Raw genomic sequence first — 10935 nt, 5'->3', positions numbered from 1 at the left:
GCAGCAGTTAACAGACGCTGTCTCTCTCTTTCTTCTTCTCAATGACGGCCTTGGTTTCCTCAGATTGCCTTCACACTGCCATTCCAGTGTGAGGAAATGCAGGCTAAGATGTAGGCACAGTTTGCTTCTAGACCTTTCTCTAGCCAAGCGGAAGGGGTCTCTCGCTCACTGAGTTTCTCTGCTGGGGTCAGGGCCAAAGCCACTGCTGGCTGTGGTAGAGAGCTCCTTGTCTAAAGAGAACGCGGCTCTGGAAGCAGACACAGCAAAACACCATTGTAGTTGCATAACCACTTAGCCGGATTCGCAATATGCACAGTCAGTCTTGGCGCATTCCTGCTGGTGTAAGCAACTAACACATGCCATAAAAGCCCTAAGAGTTCACCTGTTTCCTCGGCTAAGACTAGGGGTTTGTGTGTCAGAGACAACTCTCAAAATATGCAATCTAGATGGTCATTGCCACCCTCCCAACATCTGAGGAGGCTGGAATTTCTCTCCATTGACCATAGGTCCTATCTGTCTGGGCGAAAGAAACTTTGTCTCTGGGGATCTCTTCACTGGGGTATCAGTATGTCGCCAGTGAAATGCACTGCCTTCATCTATGTCATGCTAACGTTTCCAAGAGCCCAAACATGTTAGGATTGTTGCCTCATTCATGTTCTTTTCTGCGAAGACTGCAGAGCAGCTCACGCCTGGCTGGGAGTGCGAGGCTTCGTCTTACAGCTTGCAACAGTACGTGCCACAGATACAGGGTGATTGCCGACCCCGCTGAGCTGCTGAGACCTGCTGGGATCAGAGCAGAAGGGGACATGGCTGGGAGCTTAATGAAAGGAATGGTTCTGTCCAATCTAGGCTCATCTTCTCCCCCTTCTCCCAGCGATGCTCACACATGCCAAGAAAATCACATCGAGGGTGAGATTATGACCTGGTGATCTCATTCGGGATGTGACATTATCTCATTTCAACTGCCTGGGAAGGGCAATGTCATTTTCAGCTCTGGGAGAAATTTGACCAGTGACAGAGCAAAATCTAGCCCAGATTTTTCTCTTTCCTGTTGATCTCCTAAGCAAGGGATCCCCAGCCAGTTGTGTCAGGGAATCCAATCTCTAGCAAATAAATCTAATAAATCTTCCTAATCTCTAATAAACAGCTTGCTGGCAATGGAGCTTTCCCCCATCTCCCTCTTCCCACAAGTTAGTGGAATCGCGTGTGTCCTAGACGTGAGACATACACAATCAGGAAAGGAGAAAATTCTGTAGTCTTCCCAGTCTGATATCTTTTCTTCCCTCCCCCTAAACAAGGAAAGCATTTCTGCCTTCTTCACAAAAAGGTAGCGATTTCAATCCCTTAAACCTATTACTCAATATTAAAAGGATTTGGCTTCTGAATAGCCTCCTTAAAAATACTTTCCTCAGCTTTCTATTCCGATCTGCTTTGGGTCAGTTTCATTCATCTGCTCATGGCTGGCTGCCTGGATTAATTTTCCGGACTGAATACATTTCCTTGCATTACCAACATATGTGACAAATAACTAATCGGACTCATCAAAATGCATTAGAATGCAGTGTTCCAGTTCCTGAAGGACGTTTGAAATTCAGCAAGTTGTCTTCTCACTCTTACTGCCAGAGATAGTCAGAAGTTACGAAGGGGCAGAGATGGCGCTGGAGCCCACCTTGCGCCCAGAATTTCTATCAGAGTCTCTGTCATCGCTGCTCCAGCAATCCAAGAAAACTTGACCCACCTCTGTTTGTTTTGTACTTCTTAAATTATTTTTCAAATCAAAATTTGAAGTATAACCGGACTCATTTCTAGGAAGCATAGCATAGCCCAGACTGTAAATCACCCAAAACAACATCTAGTGGATGTGCTAAATATGCCTAATACTATTCAAAGCATCCAACATATATCATTCCTTTTCTAGAACCATTTCCATATTCTCCATTTCAATACAGACCTAAATCAGGTGATATTTGGGCCATATGAGTAATAAGTCTGAATGAGATGCAAAAGATACATTGCAAAGAATGTAGTATAAGTCCCAGGGTTTAATTGGATGGAATGGGCATCTTTCAAGAATCTCCTAATATTTCCAAGAAAGACTTGGGAAACAGATTTACCCAGTGTCTCTTTGAAAGAAAAAAAGAGTGATTTTTACATCTCTGCTTTAACTGTATTAGCACAAAGAGCTGCTGTGGGGTCAGAATTCCAAGAATATTAAACGTGATTGCCGTAATTAAAACATTTTTACCAACGTACTGGTAATGACTTGAATTTCTTCTCCATCATTATTATGTTGTTCTTTTTTTTTTATTGAGATTTTCATTTTATTTTTTATTTTATGTATTTATTTATTTTTGGAGGAAGATTACCCTGAGCTAACATCTACTACCAATCCTCTTCTTTTTGCTGAGGAAGACCGGCCCTGAGCTAACATCTGTGCCCACCTTCCTCTACTTGGTATGTCGGTTGCTGCCATACCATGGCTTGACAAGCAGGGCCATGTCCTCACCTGGCATCCGAAATGCCAAACCCTGGGCCACCAAAGTGGAATGTGAGAACTTAACCGCTAAGCCACTGGGCCGGCCACTATTACCTTGTTCTTTTTTTTCCTCATGGTTTTATCTCATTTCTTTTGGGGGCCTCATACCCCTATGTTTTCACCATTACATGACTAGGGGGCTTTTTTGAGGTGAATAAAAGCCTGGATTAAGACTGCTGAGAACCAGGGGGTGCAGGGGCGAATCTTGGCTTTCCCTCTTACTTTCTCCCTAGACTCTTCTTTCTCTGCCTTTTATTTATCTATAAAAGTAAGATTGTGAGTGATTTGCCTCCATGGATGACTGCGAGAGAAAAAAGCATATCTCACAAAAGTACCACAGAGCCAGCGCATTTCCAAGAGAACGTGTGAGACTGATGTAGCCTGACATTCAGCCGGTTGCACAGGGAGGCTGCAGATGTTCATGATCGCATCACACGAGCTCATTGTTGACGCCTCGCAAGCGTTCTTGGGGAGAAGGCTTCTCCTTCCACAAGCAGCATCGTGTGCCTGGGGCTCCGGTCAGCTCAGCCGCAGAGCGAGGCAGAAGACACGCGGCCTGGTGCTTCAGCCTGTGGGTTCTGGGGTCTGACTGCCTGGGCTCAAATCCTCAAGTTACCACTTTTTGACTTTCTGCCTTGGTGCAATTATTTTAACCTTTCTAAGCCTCAGTTTTCACATCTCCAAGGATAATTGTAAGGAATAAATGCAGTAATGCCTGTAAATTACTCAGCAGAGCGCCTGGCAAATAGTAAATACTCATTTACGTCCTTACCACTAAGAAATGTATGCTGAGAGTTTGGGGGTGCTTAGGAAGAGAGGAGTGTACAAAGGAATAAAAGAATGGAATCTTCCATCTCAGGGACCTGCAATCTAATTGGAGAAAAAGCACCTATATCCAATGCATAGAAATCACTGGAGGATTTGTGTAGGCAGAAGAGCAGTTTCTGGTTCTTGATTAAACTTCTGGGATTGTCTTATTCAGGGGCTTACGAGGATGAGAACATTGGCCACGTGTTGGATAGACCTAAATTGGATTTGGACTAACCAAGACTAGTGTTAGGTTAGGTCAAATTTCCTATTGTGTGGGGTCAGGTGTCAGAAATTCTTAAAAGGAAAAAGTCCCTTTAGAGAAAATTCATTTAAGACTGGGTCAATTTGTGCGCTTTCCCTGAGCACTTTAATGTATACAGTGTTAGAATCTTTTAAAAAATGTTCTTCACAATTAAGGTTAAGCCTTTCAGAAGAGGAGGGTGAATTTCCCACTGGAAATGGCTTTCAATCCTCTTGCAAACTCTCAGGGCTGAGCCACACCTTCCTTTCTCTGTGTGTCTAATTGTACCTGGGACAGTTTGAGTTGGAACTCAACAAATTTTAAGGCAATTGAATTAAATTGGGTTTCCTAATTTGGAGATTTTGGTTATTGTTGTCGTTGTTTTGAGGTTGCCTTAATGAAGGTAAAATAGGCACGCATGACGGCCGTGATCCCTCTGTCTCTCCTCGTCACCTTTGTGCCGGGACAGGGATCCCTGAGCACAGAAAGTGGCTGGTCAGATTTCACATCCTCTGACAACCAGAGCTGCCCAAGCAAACCTTAGCCTCCCGCAGACCTCATCCCTAGTCCTTGCCTTTGATTCATCTATGAAGGGCTTTTCATTTAGAGGGGAGTATATCAGAACTGAGGTGCATCAGAATCTTTGGGGGGCCATGGAGAGTTTGCAAAGTACCTGGGTGGTCCCCACATCTCTTCTACCCACACCCCTCGAAACACACACCAATTGGAAACGACTGCTCCAAAATAACATGACTTCTTTGTCAAAAACCCTGCTGCTGTGTGACTGGGGACAGTGAGAGCATCTTTAGTTCTATCGAAGAAACATCACTATCCCAGACCCTTATTGTGCCCAAAACACTTGGCGGAAAAAAATTCTGGGGATTGGATGAGAGAAAGACCAATGGAGGATGGAATAGACAACAACATGTAGATTAGAATGAATGTGTCACTGCCTGTTAGACTGAGATGTGTTTCAGACGTGGTTTGAGATTATGGGATAGAGAAATATGCAAGTGTATATTGTTCATAGGGAAAGCCAAGAATTCCCCCAGGGGCAGGGTCCTGGAGAAAGGAGGTCTGGAGGAATGAATGGAGGGGCTCACACTGCCTTCATTCTCCTCTGGCATGTTCACCTCTGTGACATAACCTGACTTAGGTAAAACTTAGGCTGGGTGTGCTTTCCCCTAGGATGACTCTCAGGTTGGGAGGGCAAAGCAGACCAGAGTGGCACCAGAGGAAAGAAAACACAGTGGTTGCTCAGTGGGGATGTGAACTTAAGGGAGAAGTTCGATGGGGCCATGGAGGCTTCCTCACGGTGCAGGAGAGCAGACCGGAAGCCAGGCAGAAATCAAGCAGGACCAAGCAGGGAGTCTGAGTCTGGTACCCACGTGGCCTGCAGAGACCCTGCATGTGGCCGAGCAGTGCCTGACCTACACAGCCACACACAATGATCGCCCCGCTCATGTCCTCAAGAAGCTTAGGTCAAAGTAATAGGCAGCTGGATAGGAATACGGCTCCAGTAGAGGTGAGGGGACCCCAAGCTCTGCTTGATATGGGTGAGCACACTGCAGCAGAGCCGGAGAATTCAGGTTGAGAGAGTAGCTTCGATGTGAAGAGAAAGGATAGAACTGAAACCTACAGCAAGAAGAACGTTCAACAAGTCCTTAAGGGAGGAAGAGAAAAGAAAGATCAACTTGGGGCAAGGGATGAAATTACGGAAACAAGTAAGAAAGGACGAAGACTCAAGATAGAAAAGGAGCCTGACAACAGCCATATTAGCTGCTAATATTTATCGAGCATTTCTCTGTGCTGGACACTGTGACCCTCGGTTGACCCTTGTTGACCCCCGCCCCCACCCCCGCCGAGACCTCCCCGACAACAAGGGTTGGCAAACTTTTCCTGTAAGGAGCTGGATAGTCTTGTGGACCACGTGGTCTCCGTCCCCTCGGCTCTGCCTTTGTGGCCCCAACACTGCCATAGACAGTACGTAAACGCGCTGCGTGGCTGGATCTGCCCCACAGCTTGTGGTTTGCCAGCTCCTGTAAACGGTGGGGTGGGTGTGTGACGACTTACGTTGTAGACGTGAAGAATGAGGGCTAGAGGGGCTGAGAGAGAGTGAGTGGTGTGCTGTCCCCGTGGTGGGAACACCCACAAGGGGCGAGCAAGAGTTCACGCGGAGGGGCCTGGTGGAATGCCAGGCTAACTGTGCGGGTAAGCAGCATGCACCTAGCACTCTCCACGTGGCCTTCACATCACGACTGAAAAACCCAAAACAAAAAACACACTGACCCATTCAACAGACTTCCCGAGTGCTGTGTTTCAGGAATGTGGTGGGGCTGAAGATGTTGGAGAAAATGGAGCACAGCCTGTCGACCCCCTTAGTTGCATTCTTTGGGGGAGCAGACTCTTGAGTCTGTGGCCCTTCCAACACTGGCAACACAATGTCATTCAGGGGAAGACACGCCCGGCTGGTGTCTTCAGAGCCAGGCAGCCCTGCCTTCAGGCTCCTGCTTGGCCCGCTAACGAGGGTACCATCTTGGGCAGTGGACAGATGGGCCTCTGCCTTGTAGGAGCTTGAAATTAAGAACAGAAGGCATGTAACAGATTTCACATCATCATGGTGTGATAGGAGCGATTCCTGAAGTGGTCGCGTGCTTTTGTACCTTCGAGAAAGACACACTGGATCACCCGTTTGCTACTGAGGTCTCGTGTTTGACACTCCTTGAAGGTGACGGTCTTCTGATCCATCACTTAGCGTATTTACAGCTCTGACCCTGATAAAATAAATATCACAGTGACAGGAATAGGGTCTGTATTTTAATTGCCAAAGGACTGCAAACCTTCACCAACAGAAAAGAAAATGCGGGAGAGAGCAAAGTCGTGACACGGCATGTACTTACGTCTGTTTCAGGAGAAACCTAAAATCACAACGATTTGACACTTTTTAGCTATTTTGTATGGCTGTGGGAATTTGCAGACACGTTCTGTGATCCAGAGAGACTCCTCTTTACCTTCTTCAGGCCCCGTATTATATTTGCTTCTTCAGGAAAAATAGGAAGTGACTTGCAAATTAAGACAGTGCAGGGAAGCCTGCTAATTTTCCTGAGAACTCAGCTCTGTGCAGGGGGGAGGAGGCAGGCACTGAAGACGGGGTGGGTGAGCAGGGAGACCAATGCTCTGGCCTGCACCCGAGCCAAGGGCTTTGCTTGAGGACAAAAAGGAGCCACTGCGGAAGCTTATTAAAGTGTCTGTTAATTAGGCTTTTCCAACCCCAGCCTTCGGTGATGTTTCTGTTATCCCTGGGGGGAGGGGGAGGGGTGACGTGTACTCATCTTTAACCTGCGGTTTCTGCTCATGTAATTTGCTGTGTAGACCCTGTGTGGGCCAATACAGCAGCCATTAGCCACATTTAAATTATTTAAATTTAAATATTTAAATTAATCAAGATTAAATAAAATTAAAACCTCATTTCCTCAGTGGCACTAGCCACATTTAAAGTGCTCAACAGCCACATGTGGTTAGTAGCTAGTGTATGGACAGTCGCAGAAAGTTTTCTCGGACAGTAGTGTCACCAAAGAAGGGCATCTGCAGAGTGTGAGCAGGCACTGCACACGTGCCCGCCTGGGAGCCCGCCTGCAAGGGCTGTGGGAGATATGTCAGCACACTGGGCACTTCCTGTGAGGAAGCTAAGGAAGATATGTCTCGTCTTCATCACACCTTCCAGGGTGCAATAACTAGCTCGGTTTAAAATTTACATATGAACAAGGGAAAATGCACGTGAAAAAGGGACAGGAAGAAAATACACCAAAATATCAAGCATGATTGTTTTGAGTGATGGGAAATAGGCTACCACTTTGTTTCTGGCTATTTGTTTTGTGTGTGTGTGTGAGGAAGATTGTGGCTGAGATATCATCTGTGCCGATCTTCATCTAGTTTATTTGGGACGCCACCACAGTGTGGCTTGATGAGTGGTGCTAGGTCTGCACCCGGGATCCAAACCTGCGAACCCCAGGCTGCTAAAGCAGAGTGCGTGAACTTAACCACTATGCCAGCAGGCGGGCCCCCATGTTTCTGGCTATTTGTAGTGGACTATGCAGCCAGAGTTTTTGTCTGCCTCTCTGACAACATACAACACAGGAGACATAGCTTGAATTCCTGGAACCAACCATGCCTGAAGTTATCCACTCCAGTTGGGTTTCATCCTTATATGAGTTAGTTAAGCTGATTTGAGTTGGGTTTTTGTTACTCCCAAATAATGACTAATTTTGCTGCTTTTATAAATTTATCTGTCTTCTACAATGTCTATTTCCCCTAATAGTGGAAAAAAATAACTTATGAAAAGTGCACGTGATAAACAGTGTTCTATTTTGTTTATCATCCATGTATTACTATTCATGAGCCCTTACAAAGCGGTTGATCTAAATAAGCTAGAATTGATTTCCAAAAATCCACGAGGAACACAGCATAAACATGCCAAAGTAACTTTGTTTATTAAAAGGAAATTTGAGGCAACTGTTATTGCTAAACCGTTTGGGGTCCTGGCAGAAACACTCCCCCAGTACATGTTTGGAACATCTTCAGTAACTCCTGTTGTCAGACTTGGTCGCAAAATACAGAGTAACATATCACTTGACCAATGAAACCCAAATTAGCACAATTTATCGTTAGAAAGCATTCTCATTTGCTGATCTGGCTAGTTCGGAGGCCACTAAATCACAATTTTCCATTTCAACAAAGGAGCATATTTGCAATCCTCTGACACCGTAGGTTCGGCTGATGGCAGCGTCTCCCAGACTCGGCTCTGACAGAGGCCAGAGGGAATCCGCCCTGAGACGGTGTTTCAGCTTGCGACGCTGCTGCAAAGATCTCGAACTACCCCTTCTGCCGATCCTCTTCCCCTCCTAACTGAGTGGCCGGCAATGGAGCCTCACAGGTGTCTATATCGCCCCTTCTGCCGCTCCACTAAGCATTGACCGTCAGTGTCTCCTTGACTCTAATTGTTGAGACACCTGGTGAAAGGCCAAAAGAATGTGCTCCTTGCTGAGGCCGCGCATCATGGGTTCTCTTTGAGCCATTCCTCTGTGTTCTCTCGGCTCTTTTTCAAGTCTTCTGGTGGTGGGCTCGACTGGGCCTTTAAACACATTAATCCCCTTCTTGAAGCCACACATGCCACGGTTTGCTTAGAGGTGGCCCCAGTGGCAGGATAACCTTGGTTGGAATGTCCTGCCTGCTGACCTTACCCCCCCAGAGATTTCTCACTTGCCTGCTGGAGCAGCCGCCCTTGTAGTGGTGCTCTCCTTCCAGGGGAAGGCCCAGCAGCCCGGCCGGCCACTTGAGGACAGGTCCGTCGGCAGCTGTGCGGGAGGAAGTCATGGCACAAACGCACCGGGCCCTCGGTACCTGCTACCTACGCAGTCGCTTCCCTTCCAACTATTGTTATTACACGGATTTTCCCTTTCGGTCTCCAAAAGAGCACAACTTCTCTTCTTCCCTCCCCCAAACTGGCTCCCTTCTGTCAGCAGCCTCTCGTTTCATGTCTGAGGCTCCCAGCACAGCGTGCGGTGCCTACAGCGTCCGTGACCTGTATAAACCTGGGAATTTCTCTGGGCTGGTCTCATACAGATGCTGCTGGGGTTGGGTGCACGTTTTTCAAAGGGTCTGCGTGCTTCCTGTCTCATTCAAGCTGCATCCCCTCTCCAAGAACTAGACGAGGTGGGATTATCATCTGTACTTTAGAGATGAAGAGGCCACTACATTTTTTTCCTACTTAAAATCTAATAGAACTTCCTCATTCTTTTTCATTTGACTTTTTTGGCTCGGAGGCTTGCCATGAATGAGCATTCCAAAGGAGAGAAATGGTTGCAATGCTCCACAGTCCCAGGGAGAATGGCGGATAATAGAGAGAGTTTATCAACATTCCTCCTCATCAGAAAAAGGTTTTATTAACTACCCTTGGCTGGGCACTGTCGTACAACTGTGTTAGGGAAGATAAAATATGTCCTTCTCATTCTGCTTACCACTGGGAAAAAGTAATGCAGCCTGAATATCGTTATGATGAATGATAACAGGAACCGACATTTACCGTGGTGTTTCACCGTGTGCCAGGAACTGGGCTAAGTTCACAGAGTGTATCGTGAATCCTAACAACAGCCCTATGAAACATTCATTAAGAATAAAGACTGAAATGACAATATTAAAGGCTATATCAGAAGCAATTTAGCATCCTGACTAAGAGGATAGAATTTGGGAGCCAGCCCCGATGACCTAGTGGTTAAAGTTCAGCATGCTCTGCTTTGGTGGACTGGGTTTGGTTCCCGGGTGTGGAAGCACACCACTCATCTGTCAGTAGCCATGCTGTGGTGGCAGCTCACGTAGAAGAACTAGAATAATTTACAACTATATACAACTATGTACTGGGGCTTTGGCAAGGAGAAAACAGGAGGAAGATTGGTCACTGATGTTAGTGAAGGGCAAATCTTCCCCTGCAAAAAAAAAAAGTATAGAATTTGGAACCAGACTGTCTAGGTTCAAATCTCTGCCTCACACTTTGGGCATGTGGCAACTCTGTGCCTCAATTTTCTCATCGGTGAAATGAGATAACAATAGTACCCACCTCCAGGATTGCTGTGAGAATGAGTAAGTTAACATATTTATTCACATGAAGTGCTTTCCAGCACTCAGAACAGTGCCTGGCCCAAAGTAAATGCTATATGAATGTTGCTATGATTACCACACAGCTGTGTGATGCTCTACAAGTTAGTAAACCTCTCTGTGCCCTCACTTCTTAGTTTCTTCACTTGTAAAATGGAGATCACAGCACTGCCTACCTGATAGGGCTGGTCTGAGAACGAGGGAGACACCCTCGGGCTCCTGGTGGCTGGCGCACTGTAAATGCTCAATGAATGTTAGTCATCGTCGCCCTAGAGCCTAACTTGTTGGATTTGGGGCTTAAGTTGTCCCAAAGATTCCATACTCCACAGCACAGTTGCGGGGGCCAGACTCGTGGTAATTAGAACTAAATTGCTGGGTCCATTCGATTTTAGATATAGTTGCCCTCAGACTGAATTTTAGAAAAAGTGAACAACACCGTTTATAAAAATTACTTGTGAACGAAAAGAGGTGGAAATCACCCTGAATATGCTCACTGTCCTTTAGATCAGTCCTGTTGCTTCTCCTCCACGAGGCAGCTCAGCCCACCTAGTTTATCTTCTAGGGACGGAAGGCGGTCCTCAAAGCTGCTGCCTGATGGGGTCCTGGGGCTCTCTGAAAGGTCACAGCCTTCGCAGAAGTGACAGGACAGCATAGAGAGCATCTCAGGGATTTTGAGAACTTAGGTACCAAATGAAAG

Source organism: Equus caballus, chromosome 18, assembly GCF_041296265.1.
Source record: "Equus caballus isolate H_3958 breed thoroughbred chromosome 18, TB-T2T, whole genome shotgun sequence".
Lineage (NCBI taxonomy): Eukaryota > Metazoa > Chordata > Mammalia > Perissodactyla > Equidae > Equus > Equus caballus.
The sequence above is the reverse complement of the archived record's forward strand: the minus strand, read 5'-3'. Positions refer to the sequence as shown.